The following is a 14757-nucleotide window of genomic DNA, read 5'->3' on the forward strand; positions in this document are numbered from 1 at the left end:
GACATTTGTAATATCTTTCAGGGATAAGCAGTTCTGAGATGCATACTTGCCCTGTATTCTCTTTTCTCTTCAAGTCAGAAGCTCAGTACAGAAAGAAGGCAAACTCAGCTTATATTCTGAAGATCTATCTTCTTTGACTCAAAATTTGGCCATGTGTTTCTACTTTTAAACTATAACTCAGTGTCCTTTATTTCTGTAGCAGCTTTCTTTAACATCTTAATTGTAAATCTCAGAATGGTGCTTAGATTAAACAAATGATGAAAACTCAGTAGTAGGACAGAATGGATCCCTGTGAAATTATTCCATTTATGCTTTTATCAGTGTTTAAATCAGAAAGATTCACACTGACCTGTAAATTTTGGAGTTTTTCATTCCTTCAGATGGCCCCATTTACTTCATGTGGCTCTGCTAACAAAACTGCATGTACTGTCCATGTTAAAAACAAGATAAAATTGTGATTGTACTGCTCTTTATTTCTACTGAGACACAATTGAATAATATTCTCATTATACTTCTGAACTCCTCCATCTGGACTGCCAAATTAGAGACTGAAATACTTTGTCATCTTTATACCTACCACATCACTTGATTTTAAAATGTTTATGTTCAGCTTAGCAGCAACAACATGTAATTGACAGAAAATACTGGTTTTCAGACATTTCAGTAACTTGTTGGACCTGATGACCTTAGAAGTCTTTTCCAACCAAAATTAATCTCTGATTTTAAAGTTCACTTACAAGTGCTCTGGTATCATATAGTGGAGGAATGGAGGACCTATTATTTGGGTTTATAGCTATTAGTATATTTATCCAGTGTGAGTTTCTTTTGGGATTCCTACCATACAGAAATTGTTATTGAAACAATGTAGGGATTTACAACTAACAGCTTGCAACGTCTTTCTTAATCAAGATAAGCTGATGTGGGACTGTGCTGCCTGATCAAGAAACTGTTATGTGGTCCATTAACACAGGTTTGAGGGGAATATTTTTACTGACTGGACTGGGATGTCTTGTTCTTCAAGGTCATACATATTCTTAAAGGTTGTGGATTTAATATTGGGCTGTTAAGGGTGTTAAAATATATTTGGGTTGATAATGTTTAATATTTTTCCTTTTGAAAAGTAATTCTTAATATGAATGATGCTAAACAAGAAATTAATTAAATGACAGGAATTAATGATTGACTGGTTTTGAGGGTTGTAACATGGAACCCTGTGCATTAGATACATTATTGCTCCATTACATTTTGCCTCATTATTTCATGATTGGAGCCCATAGAATCTAATCACACACCAAACTGACATTTTACCATCTTGCAATTTTAGAGTATTGACATCTTACCCATTCATAACTTGAAATGAAGGTTAAAAAATGCTGAAGACGGAAAAACAAATAGTCTGATATTTCAGGGGTCTAATTTTAATTAAAATTGCCTTTTACTTGTGAAACTGGGCTTCTGAAAGCCAAAATTAAATGCTTCTAGAGGCAGTTGTTGCATTTTGTTCCTTCCTTTTACTTTTATGACCTTTGAAAGCCTTCAATGAAGTGGCAATACAGCAGGCATATTATTCCTTTTTCCTGGCAGTGGTCCCAGAGAGCGTGCTAGCTCAGCACCTGCCTTTTTGCCAAGGGACATTGGTGCCAAAGTAAGTCCAGGAGTCATTCTCTCCTGGGAAGCTTGGCTTTTTCCTTTCTTCAAAAGGACATGCTGTGCATGCAGACTGGTTTTCAGGAGATATTTTCAACATCTTTTAAATTAGCTTGTGTCTAGAAAATGCATTTTTCTGCATGACCTCCAGGGCAATCAGTTTTCTATATGGAAAAGAGGTAATTTCCCTTTGCAAGGTTTAACTTAGACAATGAAAAAATGCCTGTCACTTGCTGGAACTGTAAATCTTCAGTCATTAAACAAAATTTTAATTGAAACCCTGGCTGTAGTGGTTCAGCAAACCAGTAATAGGTGTAAGAGAAGCAAACATAGATATTGCCAAGATCTCATACAGCTTTTTTCCCAAAAGATGACCTCAGCTGTACCTATAGAGATTTTTGGCTAAAAACATTGAATAAATAGTCTCCTGCTCCAAGGAAAAGAAACCTTTTTTCAATGCTGATCTGAGTCTCTGAGATTTTCTTTACTCATCTTCCTCTCTGAGAAAGATTTCTCCACCCACACCTATCACACATGCAGAAATACAGTATGCATTCTTTATTGTCAAAAGAACTCCTGATGTATTTCCCACTTGTCTGCAACAATTCTGGATAGCTTTCAGAAAGAAATACAGTTGTCCTTTATGCCTTGATCATATGAAATTCTTGCATAGTAATGCATGTGGGCAGCCTGTGACAGCAATTATTATAAACATATTGATGTAGTGTTGTGTTTTAACTGCTCTGCCTTTTAATGAGGAGCCTGTAGTCCTAATCACAGAATCACAGAATTTTCAAGACTGGAAGAGACCTATAAGATCATCTAGTCCAGCCGATGTTCTAACTGTTCAACTAGATCATGGCAGCAAGTGCCACATCCAGTCTTTTTTTTAAATTCTTCAAGGGATGATGCCTCTACCACCTCACTGGGTAAATGATTCCAGTTTCTGACCACTCTTTCTGTGAAGTATTTCCTTCTTACTTCTAACTTACATCTCGCTTGATGCAACTTGAGACTGTGTCTTCTTGTTCTATCCGTTGTCGCCCGGAGAAAGAGGCCGACCCCCAGCTCACTACAGCCACCCTTCAGGAAGTTGTAGAGAGTGATGAGGTCACCCCTTAGTCTCCTTTTCTCCAGGCTGAACAACCCCAGCTCCCTCAGTCGCTCTTCATATGGCTTGTGTTCCAAGCCCCTTATTAGTTTCGTTGCTCTCCTCTGGACACGCTCAAGTAACTCAACGTCCCTCTTAAAGTGAGGGGCCCAGAACTGGATACAGTACTCCAAGTGAGGCCTCACCAGTGCCGAGTACAGGGGAAGAATGACCTCTCTGTTCCTGCTGGCCATGCCATTTCTGATACTGGCCAGGATGGCATTGGCCCTCTTGGCTACCTGGGCACATTGCTGGCTCATATTCAATCGACTGTCAACCAGCACCCCCAGGTCCCTTTCCACCTGGGCACTATCCAGTCATTCCGTCCCCAGCTTGTATCGGTACAGGGGATTATTATGGCTGAAGTGCAATACTCGGCACTTGGACTTATTGAAGTTCATCCCATTTGATTCTGTTCATATGTCCAGCCGTTCCAAGTCTCTCTGCAGAGCCCTACACCCCTCTAGTTGATCTACACTCATACCCAATTTGGTATCATCAGCGAAACTACTAATAAAAGACTCTAAGCCCTCATCCATATCGTCAATAAAAATATTGAACAAAACTGGTCCCAACACAGAACCCTGAGGGACACCACTGGTGACTGGTCGCCAGCTGGATGTGACACCATTCACCAGCACTCTTTGGGCCCGGCCATCCAGCCAGTTTTGAACCCAGCAAAGGGTATTCCTATCCAGACCACGGCCAGCTAGCTTGTGTAATAGTAAATTAAAAAACAATTACTATCACCAGAAGGACCAGGAAAGAAACATTCTCAGCAGCCAGCTCTTCAGTATGACCACTGTCACCTCCAGCCCCCATAGGAGCTGATGCTGAAGCTTCATTCCTGTGTGACTAAAAGAAGAAACTCCACTGTGCTGAGCTCTGTCCCTCAGCTGTGATGCTGTGCCTCACTCTTTCTCATTTCATCTGTGAAGAATTTACAGTGGCAAGAAATAATTAAAATACAACTTCATTGGATGTTAATCTTGGTAATGCTCTTGAAGAGGGAGGTCATTGCTCGCTTTCAGATTATGGAAAGTTACAATTTTTTTAGGATTTTTTGATTTCGGAAGAACTGAGGTGATTTTCTATGTACTGTAGGGGGGAACTTACTTTTGGGTGCAAAGTAACTTCTTAAAAAGAAGTCCTACTCCACTAGCAGCATTTCCCAGCTGCTGTCACTCTGACAATAGATTCAAGCACACCAGAGGTCACCAGCACTCTTTATAAAATCTAGTGATGCTCTTGAACAGAGACAGCATATCCCAGAGTTGCAGGAGGGAGATGCACTGGCACACCCAGCAGAGCTGAAGGCTGAGCCCCACTGGGAGGGGGCAGAACAGGTGTGGGCAGGGGGCTGGTGCAAGGACAAATGCCAGCATGAAAGGCCAGACACTGTGAGGGGACACTCTGCAAACAGAACTGCAATGGACTGAAAATGAACAGGAGAGAAAGCAGTAAGTCTGAGAGTTTTATTTGCTATCAAATACATCCCACACACCCACCTACACACAATCCCCATCCCACCACTCCAAATTGGGATCCCACTTCTCCCAGTCTCCTCCCAACCCCATCTCAGCCATCTCAGTGGCTGTGGAATCTAGTTAGTTTGGTATGGCATTGAGTTTTTTTGAGGTGGGATTGAGCCTTTTTGGGGAAAGACTGAGCTGTTTTCACTGGGATTTGAGTGGTTTTGAGGTGACAGATACATCGATATTGGCTTTTGGATCGCAAAGAGGTTGAGAAGAGAAAGAAATTAAGGACAAACCGAAAGGCTAAGCAACCAGGTGTGTTCCCAACACGGACCACAGGGCATGTGAGTGACCAGGGCTGTGCCCAAAGTACCTCCTCCAGTGGGGGATGGAGCTGGAGCAGCGCACACAGCTCTTCCCGCACTCGCAGGGCTTCCCTTACCGGTGCCTCCGTTGGTGTTTGCTCAAGTTAGAGCTGCTGGAGAAGCTCTTCCCACACTGGGGACACTCGTAGGGCCTCTCCCCAGTGTGGATGCGCCGGTGGGTGATAAGTTGGGAGTTCTGCCTGAATCCCTTCCCACACTCAGGGCACTGGAAGGGCCTCTCCTCTGTGTGAACCCAATAGTGTCTGAGGAGTTTGGAGCTGCTCGTAAAGCCCTTCCCACACTTGGAACACTCGTAGGGCTTCTCCCCAGTGTGGCTCCTCTGGTGCCTGATCAGGGTGCAATGGTGGCTGAAGCTCTTGCCGCACTCCCCACAGTCATAGGGCCTCTCAGCATCGTGGGTCCTCTGGTGCTTGATCAAGTCAGAGTTCCAGCTGAAGCTCTTCCCACACTCAACACACTGGAAGGGCCTCTCCCCAGTGTGGGTCACCTGGTGGCTGATCAGGTGGGAGTTCAGTCTGAATCTCTTCCCACATTCCCCACACTCGTAGGGCCTCTCTCCAGTGTGGATGCGCCGGTGTTGGATGAGGTTGGAGTTCTGCCTGAATCCCTTCCCGCAGTCGGGGCAGAGGAAGGGCTTCTCGTCTGTGTGAATCCGCTGGTGCGAGACGAGACTGGAGGTGGTCGGAAACCTCTTCCCACACTGCCCACACTCATGTGGCCGTTCCCCAGTGTGGGTCAGCTGGTGCTGGATCAGGCTGGAGCGCTGGGTGAAGCTCTTCCCACACTGCCCACACTCATAGGGCTTCTCCCCAGTGTGGGTCCTCTGGTGCTGGATCAGGCTCTCTCTTTGTCCGAAGCGCTTCCCACATTCCCCACACTCATATGGCTTCTCCCCAGTGTGGGTCACCTGGTGCCTGATCAGATGGGTGCTCAACCTGAACCTCTTCCCACACTCCCCACACTCATAGGGCTTCTCCCCAGTGTGGATCATCTGATGCTTGATCAGGTCGGAGCTCCACCTGAAGCTCCTCCCACACTCCCCACACTCATAGGGCTTCTCCCCCGTGTGGACCAACTGATGCTGGATCAGGTGGCAGTTCCGGCTGAAGCTCTTCCCACACTTCCCACACATGTAGGGCCGTTCCCCCGTGTGGGTCCTCTGGTGCTTGATCAGGTCGCAGTTCCACCTGAAGCTCTTCCCACACTCCACGCACGTGTGGGGCTTCTCCCTATCATGGAGCTGCTCATGGAGCACCAGCTCCGAGCTCTGGCTCGATCTTTGGCTGCCTTCCCGGCCCAGGCTGGCTCTTTCCCCCTCACATCCCCGCGATCTGCGTTTGCAGCCCCTCCTCGTGTGGGATCCCCGGGGCTTTTCCTCCCCGTTGGCTTCCTGCGCCGTGGAGCCGCTCGAAACGGCCTCTTCCACCAGGTCCTGCCGCGGGCATTTGTCCTCCCTGCTCTCCATGCTCAGCTCCTGCTCTAGGGGAGGAAAGACAAGGACAGGATGGGATTTGCCTCCGTGCCACAGGCAAGGGCAAGGAGATCCCCTCAGGGCGTCCCCGCAGGACGGCACCGGCACCCCTCGATGTCCCCCCAAGGGGCCTTTTCCGCTCAGCCTTGGACTTCTTCATTCTTCCATCGCTCCCCCTCCCCACTCACCTGCGCGATGGGGGGAGCGATGACGATGATCCCACAGGTGGGGGCTTCGACCGCGCCGCCGCTGGAGCTCAGCGTCGATCCGCCTTTGTCCCTCCTTTTCCTCTTCCTCCCGCTCCTCCTCTTCCACCGCCCTTTCCGCTCCTCTGTGTTATCTCCACCTCCTTCTCCTCTTCCATCCCTCCCCTTTCATCCCTTCTCCTCCTCCCTAACCCCACCTCTTTCTCCTCCCATCGCTGCTCTCTCTCCGCCTTCATCCCTCCTCTTCCTTCTCCCCCTGCTCTTCCCCCCTAACCGGCTGGAATGGCGAGGGGAAAGGGGGCAGGGAAAGGGCGGAACCGTGAGGGGAAAGGGGGCAGGGAAAGGGCGGAACCGTGAGGGGAAAGGGGGCAGGGAAAGGGCGGAACCGTGAGGGGAAAGGGGGCAGGGAAAGGGCGGAACCGTGAGGGGACATTCTGGGAGGCGGCACTCTGCAAACAGAACTGCAACGGACTGAACATGAACGGGAAAGAAATCACTAAGTCTGAGAGTTTTATTTACTATCAAATACATCTCACACACCCAGCCCCACACAATCCCCATCCCACGGGTCGAAATTGGGATCCCACTTCTCCCAATCTCCTCCCAACCGCATCTCACTCCATTGGCTGTGGAATCGAGTGAGTTTGTCACAAGCTAGAGTTTTTTTTGAGTGGGGAAAAAGCCACTTTGATGTGGAGCTGAACTCTTTTCCTTTAAGACTGAGCTGTTTTCACTGGTGTTTGAGTGGTTTTGAGGTGACAGATCCATCCATCTAGGCTTCTGGAGTGCAGAGAGAGGGAGAAAATAAAAAAATTAGGGCCAAACCAAAAGGAGAAGCAGCCAGGTGTGTTTCCAACATGGATCACAAGGAATGTGGTTCCTCCAGTGGGGGATGGAGCTGGAGCAGCACACGAAGCTCTTCCCACACTTGGGGCACTCGCAGGGCTTCCCTTACCGATGGCTGCATTGGTGTCGGGTCAAGTGAGAGCTCTGTGAGAAGCTCTTCCCACATTCCCCACACTCGTAGGGCCTCTCTCCGGTGTGGATTCGCTGGTGGACAACGAGCTGGGAGTTGTACTTGAATCCCTTCCCACAGTCGGGGCAGAAGAAGGGCTTCTCCTCTGTGTGACTCAGATTGTGCAGGACGAGATGAGAGTTGAACCGAAAACTATTCCCACACTCGAAACACTTGTAAGGCCTCTCCTTAGTGTGGATCTTTCGGTGTCTGATCAAGGTGTCATGGTCCCTGAAGCTCTTCCCACACTCCCCACACTCATAGGGCCGTTCCCCAGTGTGGATTCTCTGGTGCTTGATCAGGTCAGAGCTTGACCTGAAGCTCTTCCCACACTCCCCACATTTGTAGGGCCGTTCCCCAGTGTGGATCCTCTGGTGCTTGATCAGGTCAGAGCTCTGGCTGAAGCTCTTCCCACACTCCCCACAGTCATAGGGCTGTTCCCCAGTGTGGGTCCTCTGGTGCTTTACCAGGCTGGAGCTGCAGCTGAATCTCTTCCTACATTCCCCACACTCATAGGGCCTTTCCCCAGTGTGGGTCCTCTGGTGGCTGGTCAGGTGGGAGCTGCAGCTGAAGCTCTTCCCACATTCCCCACACTCGTGGGGCCTCTCACCAGTGTGGATCATCTGGTGCTTGACTAGGTCGGAGCTCCACCTGAAGCTCTTCCCACACTCCCCACACTGGTAGGGCTTCTCCCCCGTGTGGATCACCTGGTGTCGCATCAGGTTGGACTTGCGGCTGAAGCTCTGTCCACACTCTCCACACTTGTAGGGTCTCTCACCAGTGTGGGTCATCCGGTGGCTGATCAGGTGAGTGCTCGTCCTGAAAGTCTTCCCACACTCCCCACACTCATGGGGCCGTTCCCCAGTGTGGATTTTCCGGTGCTTGATCAGGCTGGAACTGAAGCTGAAGCTCTTCCCACACTCCCCACACCCGTAGGGCCGTTCTTCAGTGTGAATCATCTTATGCTCGATGAGCTTGGAGTTCCACCTGAAGCTCTTCCCACACTCCACGCACGTGTGGGGCTTCTCCCTATCATGGAGCTGCTCATGGAGCACCAGCTCCGAGCTCTGGCTCGATCTTTGGCTGCCTTCCCGGCCCAGGCTGGCTCTTTCCCCCTCACATCCCCGCGATCTGCGTTTGCAGCCCCTCCTCGTGTGGGATCTCCGGGGCTTTTCCTCCCCGTTGGCTTCCTGCGCCGTGGAGCCGCTCGAAACGGCCTCTTCCACCAGGTCCTGCCGCGGGCATTTGTCCTCCCTGCTCTCCATGCTCAGCTCCTGCTCTGGGGGAGGAAGGACAAGGATAAAACGGGATTTGCCTCCGTGCCATAGGCAAGGGCAAGGAGATCCCCTCAGGGCGTCCCCGGGGACGCGCTCCCCCCTCTTCGCTCTCCCCATTTCGGGATGCCGGGGCTTTTTGGGCTCCCGGGCTCCTTCTCCCCTCATTCTCTGCTTTGGGCTGCAGGGGCTCCAAGGAGTCCCCCCTGCCCAGGTTCTCGAGGTCCCGCCAATGGCAGCGCTCCCCGGCACCCCCCGATGTCCACCCAAGGGGCCTTTTCCGCTCAACTTTAGACTTCTTCATTCTCCAAACATCCCCCTCCCCCAAAAAAACCCCAACCCAGACCCCCTCGGGGATATCTGGGCCGAGCTCCCTCCCCGCTCACCTGCGCGACGTGGGGGCGATGATCCCACAGGCAGGGCTCGAAAGCGTGGTTCCCTCAAGTCAGCCTCGATCCGCCTTTGTCCCTCCTTTTCCTCTTCCTCCCGCTCCTCCTCTTCCATCCCCCCTCGTCCTCCTCCTCCTACCCAACCACACCTCCTCCTCTTCCATCCCTTCCTTTCCCTCCCTCCTCCTCTCTTTCCCCACCTCCTTCTCTTCCCTCCCTCCTCCTCTTCAATCCCTCCCCAAGGAAAGGGATGGAACCCCGAAAACCCCCAGGACTCCCCCAAACCCCGAAGGACTCCCTCAAATTCCCCCCAGGACATCCCAACCTCCCCACAGGATGCCCCCAAGGCCCCCCAGGACTCCCCCAAATTCCCTCCAGGACATCCCAGCTCCCCCGCAGGATGCTCCAAACTCCCCCAGGACTGCCCAAATTCCCCCAAGACATCTCAAAACCCACCCAGGATGTCCCCAAGCCCCCCTAGGACTCCCCAAAATCTCCCCAGGACATCCCAGCTCCCCCCCAGGAAGCCCCAAACCCCTCCTGGTCTGCTCAAAACCTCCCCCAGGACTCCTCAAAATCCCCCAGGCCAGTTTTGGGGTACAGCGAGTGCTTTATTACATTTGTACAATGGCGGCACTGGCCCCCCCCCGGTTTTCTATGGTTTGTGCTGGGGGAAAGGGGGAAGCGGGACCTCAAAATTTGGGTTTTGGGGGAGCCAGGACCCCAAACTCAGATTCTGAGGGGACCAGGACCCCAAAATTAAGGTTTTGGGGGTGGCCAGGACTACAAAACCAAGGTTCAGAGGGTGCTGGGACCCCCAGATTAGAGTTTGGGGAGGCCTGGACCCCAAAATGGGGCTTGGGACCCCACCCAGGGCTCATGGTTTTGGGGGGTTCATTTCCATCGGGGTCACACCGGGGGAGGAGGTGGTGACAAGGCCCTGCTGCCACCGGACCAGCTCGGTGTGCTCCTGAGCGCTGGTGCCAGTGCCCGCAGCCAGCCCTATATGTCCTCCTGGAGGGCAGAAACGGGGTCAGGGACCCTGAAAATGGGGTTAGGGACACCAAAAATGGTGTTAGGGACACCGAAAATGGGGTCAGGAACACCAAAAATGGGGTCAGGGACAATGAAAATGGGGTTGGAGAAACCAAAAATGGTGTTGGGGACAACAAAAGTGGGGTTAGGGACAACAAAATGGGGTTAGGGACACCAAAAAATGGTGTTAGGAACACCAAAAATGGGGTCAGGGACAATGAAAATGGGGTTGGAGAAACCAAAAATGTTGTTAGGGACAACAAAAGTGGGGTTAGGGACAACGAAATGGGGTTAGGGACACCAAAAATGGGGTTAAGGAAGGTTATTGGAAGCTGCGAAATGCACCCAAGTATGACCTTCAAATGGAAAGTTTCAATGCTCTACATAGAGCCAATGATGTGAATTGAAATGGTGCTATACTGAACTTAGAACAGAGGTGAAGTGCTGTGCTCCTGTGCTAATGCAAAACTACCTTTGTGAAGTATCTGTTAAGCTGAACATCAAAACCAAAATAGAAATGTTTACCAAAACCAAAATAGAAATGTTTACCTGTGGTTGTTTCTTCATGCAGGAATACACTGAAGAGATTGAGCATCTGAAGTGAGACCTTGCTGCTGCTCGAGAGAAAAGTGGAGTCTGTCTTTCTGTTGAAACCTCTGAGTATGTCTGTAAAATTTCTATAAAATAATTAACAACAAATCTCAGGTACTGATACCTATACTTATACAGAAATACTTTCAGATATATTTTTAATCCAGGAAGTTCAAGATAGTTAGGAAAATTTAACCGTTTGCTCAACTTGTTCTTTCAAAATTAATGATTATACAGATAAAATCTAATAGGCTTGCACTGAGAAATTTTTGTATGTCTGGAACTTACCATAAGCATTAGCCAGCATGCAGATTCACACATGCAGCCTTTTTTTTTCTTTCAGTGGAAGCTAATACAGGAAAGTAAACTTGATATACTTAACTTCACTTTTAATAGGGCTGGTTTGCACAGAAAGTTTACAATGGAAAATGCTTTAAATCTTCTCTGCCTTAAGTGAAAATCCCTTGCTATTCATATAGAATCTTCCAAAATTACTGGGAATGTAGTGTAAATCTTAAAACTACCTCTTACTTGACTAATTTGTTCATTTATTTTAATCCTTGCTTGAGAGCCCTTAGCGGAAAGCTGACAGTCCAGGAAGAACAAATTACAGAGTATAGTCACAAAAATCGGTGTCATGGAGGAAGAAGTGAAAAGGGTAAGTGATGTTTTTCAACTGTGGCTTAAATCTGCCAAAAAATGGAAGAAATTCATTCCTCCTGTCAAAAGGAAGAAAAAAGTTTGAAGAAAGAACAGTCAGAAGATTGTTTTTGTTGGTGGTGGTTTTAAAGTTCCCCAATTAATCAAGAATGGAAACTTCCTAATCCTTGAAGTCAGGAATTTGAAATAATGTATGTGAAATTGCATGTTGCAGTACTTATTTTTAAAGCTGTTTTCATGTCTGCTATTATATTTTTTTGCTGATTTTTCAGCACAGAATCTGCTTGTAAAATGATATCATCTCAGCTGACAGGTATCTATCTGCTTAGGAACAAAGAATGAGAGAGGTGATGAGCTTCCTTTTAACAAATGACACAAAAATTGGAGCTCCTTGTTGAAGAGAAATGTAGATATTAATTTACTGGTACAGGTAACTCCTCTATTACTGGCTCTTCTCAGTCTATCTGGTTTTGTTTGTTCAGTGGGATTCTTTTCCTTGTGCTGTAATGGTGTTTGCTCTTATCTTTTGAGAGGAGAAGCAAGCAATTATTACAGTGAGAATGGTGTTGGCTTGATATTTGCAGTTGTTACAAAGACTATACAAACCTGTAGTTTAGGTTTAAGACCAGTAAAAATGAACAGTGTAAAACAGATTTGCAGATGAAGGAGAAAGAACTGGAAGAAACACAGAAAGATCTGCAGGAAACCAAGGTTCAGCTGGCTGAAGAAGAATATGTGGTTTCAGTTTTGGAAAATACTGAAGCAGAGCTTCATGGCACAGCTAAGCCAGGTTGTCACAGTTCTTGTACCTAATGTAAAGCATTCCTATTTTTGGGAATTTGATGGGCTATTGTTGCTAAAGCATGATGTGAGTGGGACTGGAGGGACGGGAACCGGAGAGGGGGCGGAGCCCCGGGATGTGACCGAGCCCCGAGCACGCCCCTTCCCTGCCCGTGCCGTCACAGGGGAGCGGACCCGCCTCCGACCGCGCTCAGCCGCTCGGGAACGCCTCCTGCCTCCCCTAGACTGACGTCACTGTCTCCTTCCCGTTCCGCCTCCGATGTTTCCCCCCCCGGTTTGATCCGTTCCTGAATCCCCTCCTCTTCCCCCGGCACTGTATCCGCATCCCCACCGGCGCGCGCAATTCCCGCTGGGCTTCTGCCCGCGCTGCGATTCGGGCAGATCTCCGCGTCCCGAATCCGGGTACGGCGTCATCACCGCGCGCCTGCCTACGGGTGCCGGCTGGGACTGTGCAGCTGTCCCGCCGGGCTCGTCCCTCGCGTCTGACGCTGTGGGCCCGGCCTGGGAGCCCCCCCGGGTGTCTCGCGAGTTCCGCGCCTCGCCCGCGCTTTTGGCACCGCGCCGCCTGAAATCGCCGCTGCTGTACCGGCGCCGCGCCCGCGCAAACCGCGGCAGCTCCCGAGTCTCCCACCGGGTCCTTCCCCCCCCCCCTCGCCGCTGCCCCGCCGCCGCCTGAGGCCGCCGCCCGCGGGACCGCGCCCGCCGCCAGAGAGCTTTGCCCCCTCTGGTCCCACTTCGGCCCCCCGGCCCGACTCTGCTGTTTTCCCTACCCTGTGTCCCTTTGGCTCCTGCGAATCGGGAGGACGCGCCCCGATAATGGCGCAGTCCCGATTCCTTGATTTCGCTTGGGGAAGTTTCAGCCCTGAGCTCTCCCGGGAGTGAGAGGGTGTCTGAGTCGGAGCCCGATAACCCTGAAATATCTGGGGATTCTGGGCGTTTTGGAGGGTCCCGTGGGCTTCCGGGGTAATGAGGGAATCGGAGGTGATGGAGTTCCCTCCTGCTCCCCTTCTATGGGAGCTGTTTCTGTTTCCTTGGGACAATTGGAACAAGAGACAACAACCTCCGTTTCAGTCTTTGCTCCCCTCCCTCTGCCCCTGTGGGAGTTTTAACAAGCTGCTGTTTGGCAACCCTTCTAGATTTTGCTGAGGGTACCTCCAACATCACCCGTGCAAGTGGTAAAAGTTTCGTGGCCGTTTCATCGTTTCTAGTAGCTGAATGATAAAGATGCCTGTTAATTTATTGCCAGAATCCTACTTCAAACAACAGTTCCGAGTACGGATAATTACAGCGTACCCATAACAAAAGATCTCTAAGTTCTTTCTTTGAAATTGCAATGGGATGTGCCTCTGCCACGCCCTGTAAGGCGGACAAAATCCTTAACTGTTCTTGGGAATATGTGCCCCCCATGTTCTTAATTTTGACCTTCTTACCAAATCTGAGTCGTCAGGGCAGTCCAAAGATTCCTGGTCACCGGCCAGCAGTTCTCAGGAGAGAGGATCCAGGGCACCTTCTGGCTCCGCTCCGGACTGTTCTGCTACGAGTCCCTTCGGCAGCAGCTCTCTGGATGGCCTTGAGAGTGGCTGCTGCTTCTTTGGGCTGTTCTGGCTGCTTCCCAAGGGGTTTATCAGTGCCCTCCTGGGAGCAATCCCAGCCTGGGAGCTGCCTGCCTGGAGCCCACCCAGGTCAGCTGTCTGTTCTCAGCCCCGAGATATGTGGGATGGTTCTGCAGCAGCCCGCACTCTGAAGAATGAGTCTGGACTCTTCGCTTTTTCGGTCTTCAGGTTGTTTATTATTTCTTATCTACAAAATTTTCTTTTTGCAAGGCAGCCACAGGCACTCTGACCACCCCCGAGGCAGTGTCGTCCTTTTATACTACAAATTACGTATATCATATTTACTTTTAATTTCCAATACCTATCACCTATGTTGGACAGTGCACTTCTATTCTAAACCAATCCCCAAGTGCCAACATCACAGCAGAAAATGGAGAACAAGAAGAAGAAAGAAGGACTGGACACGCCCTGATTCCTCCATCTTGTCCCCATAACCCCTATACCAAAAATCCTAAAATCTACATTTTCACCCTGTGAATACTTTATTAATGCACCATTCAAACCTGTGTGTCTTTCACATCCCCATGCCAGGCTGGCAATTCATTGGAAGGCTCAAATCAAATCCCCAGGTGTTCCGGGCAGAATGCCAGGGTCTCCAAGCCCCCCGACGGGGTTCTCAGCAACTCTGGACATCCAGAGGGATCTGAGTTCCCACAAAATCCCAGCACAAAAGAAGTCTTAAAAGGTGTAAAGAGAACACATCTGCAGCTCCAGTGGAGAAAAAATGGAGGATATGACAGAAGAGCTTCTTCAGAAATCTAAGCATCCTTTAAGATTGCTGAAATAAGATATATCCTCTGCAGATCCCTCTTTCTAGATATTTCCGTCTTACTGAGCCACAACTTTTTTTAGTATTCTCAGTGTCTCTATGTAGTGTTATAATGATGCAAAGTTGAATAAAAAGATTTACCTGATCAATCTCATGCCTTGGTTCCATTTTTATATGTTGCAGCTTGCAAAGTTTTGAAAAAAAAAAAAAAAGGCAGATTATGGTGCTGTTATTATATATATATATATATATATATATATATATATATATATATA

General features: G+C 49.4%; 1 pseudogene; it reads right to left on the minus strand.

Moving 5' to 3' along the window:
• Nucleotides 1–4314: 4314 nt before the first annotated feature.
• On the minus strand, nt 4315–13588 carry LOC131554971 (zinc finger protein 271-like; annotated as a pseudogene).
• Nucleotides 13589–14757: the final 1169 nt, after the last annotated feature.

This window comes from Ammospiza caudacuta, chromosome 2 (genome assembly GCF_027887145.1).
Source record: "Ammospiza caudacuta isolate bAmmCau1 chromosome 2, bAmmCau1.pri, whole genome shotgun sequence".
NCBI lineage: Eukaryota > Metazoa > Chordata > Aves > Passeriformes > Passerellidae > Ammospiza > Ammospiza caudacuta.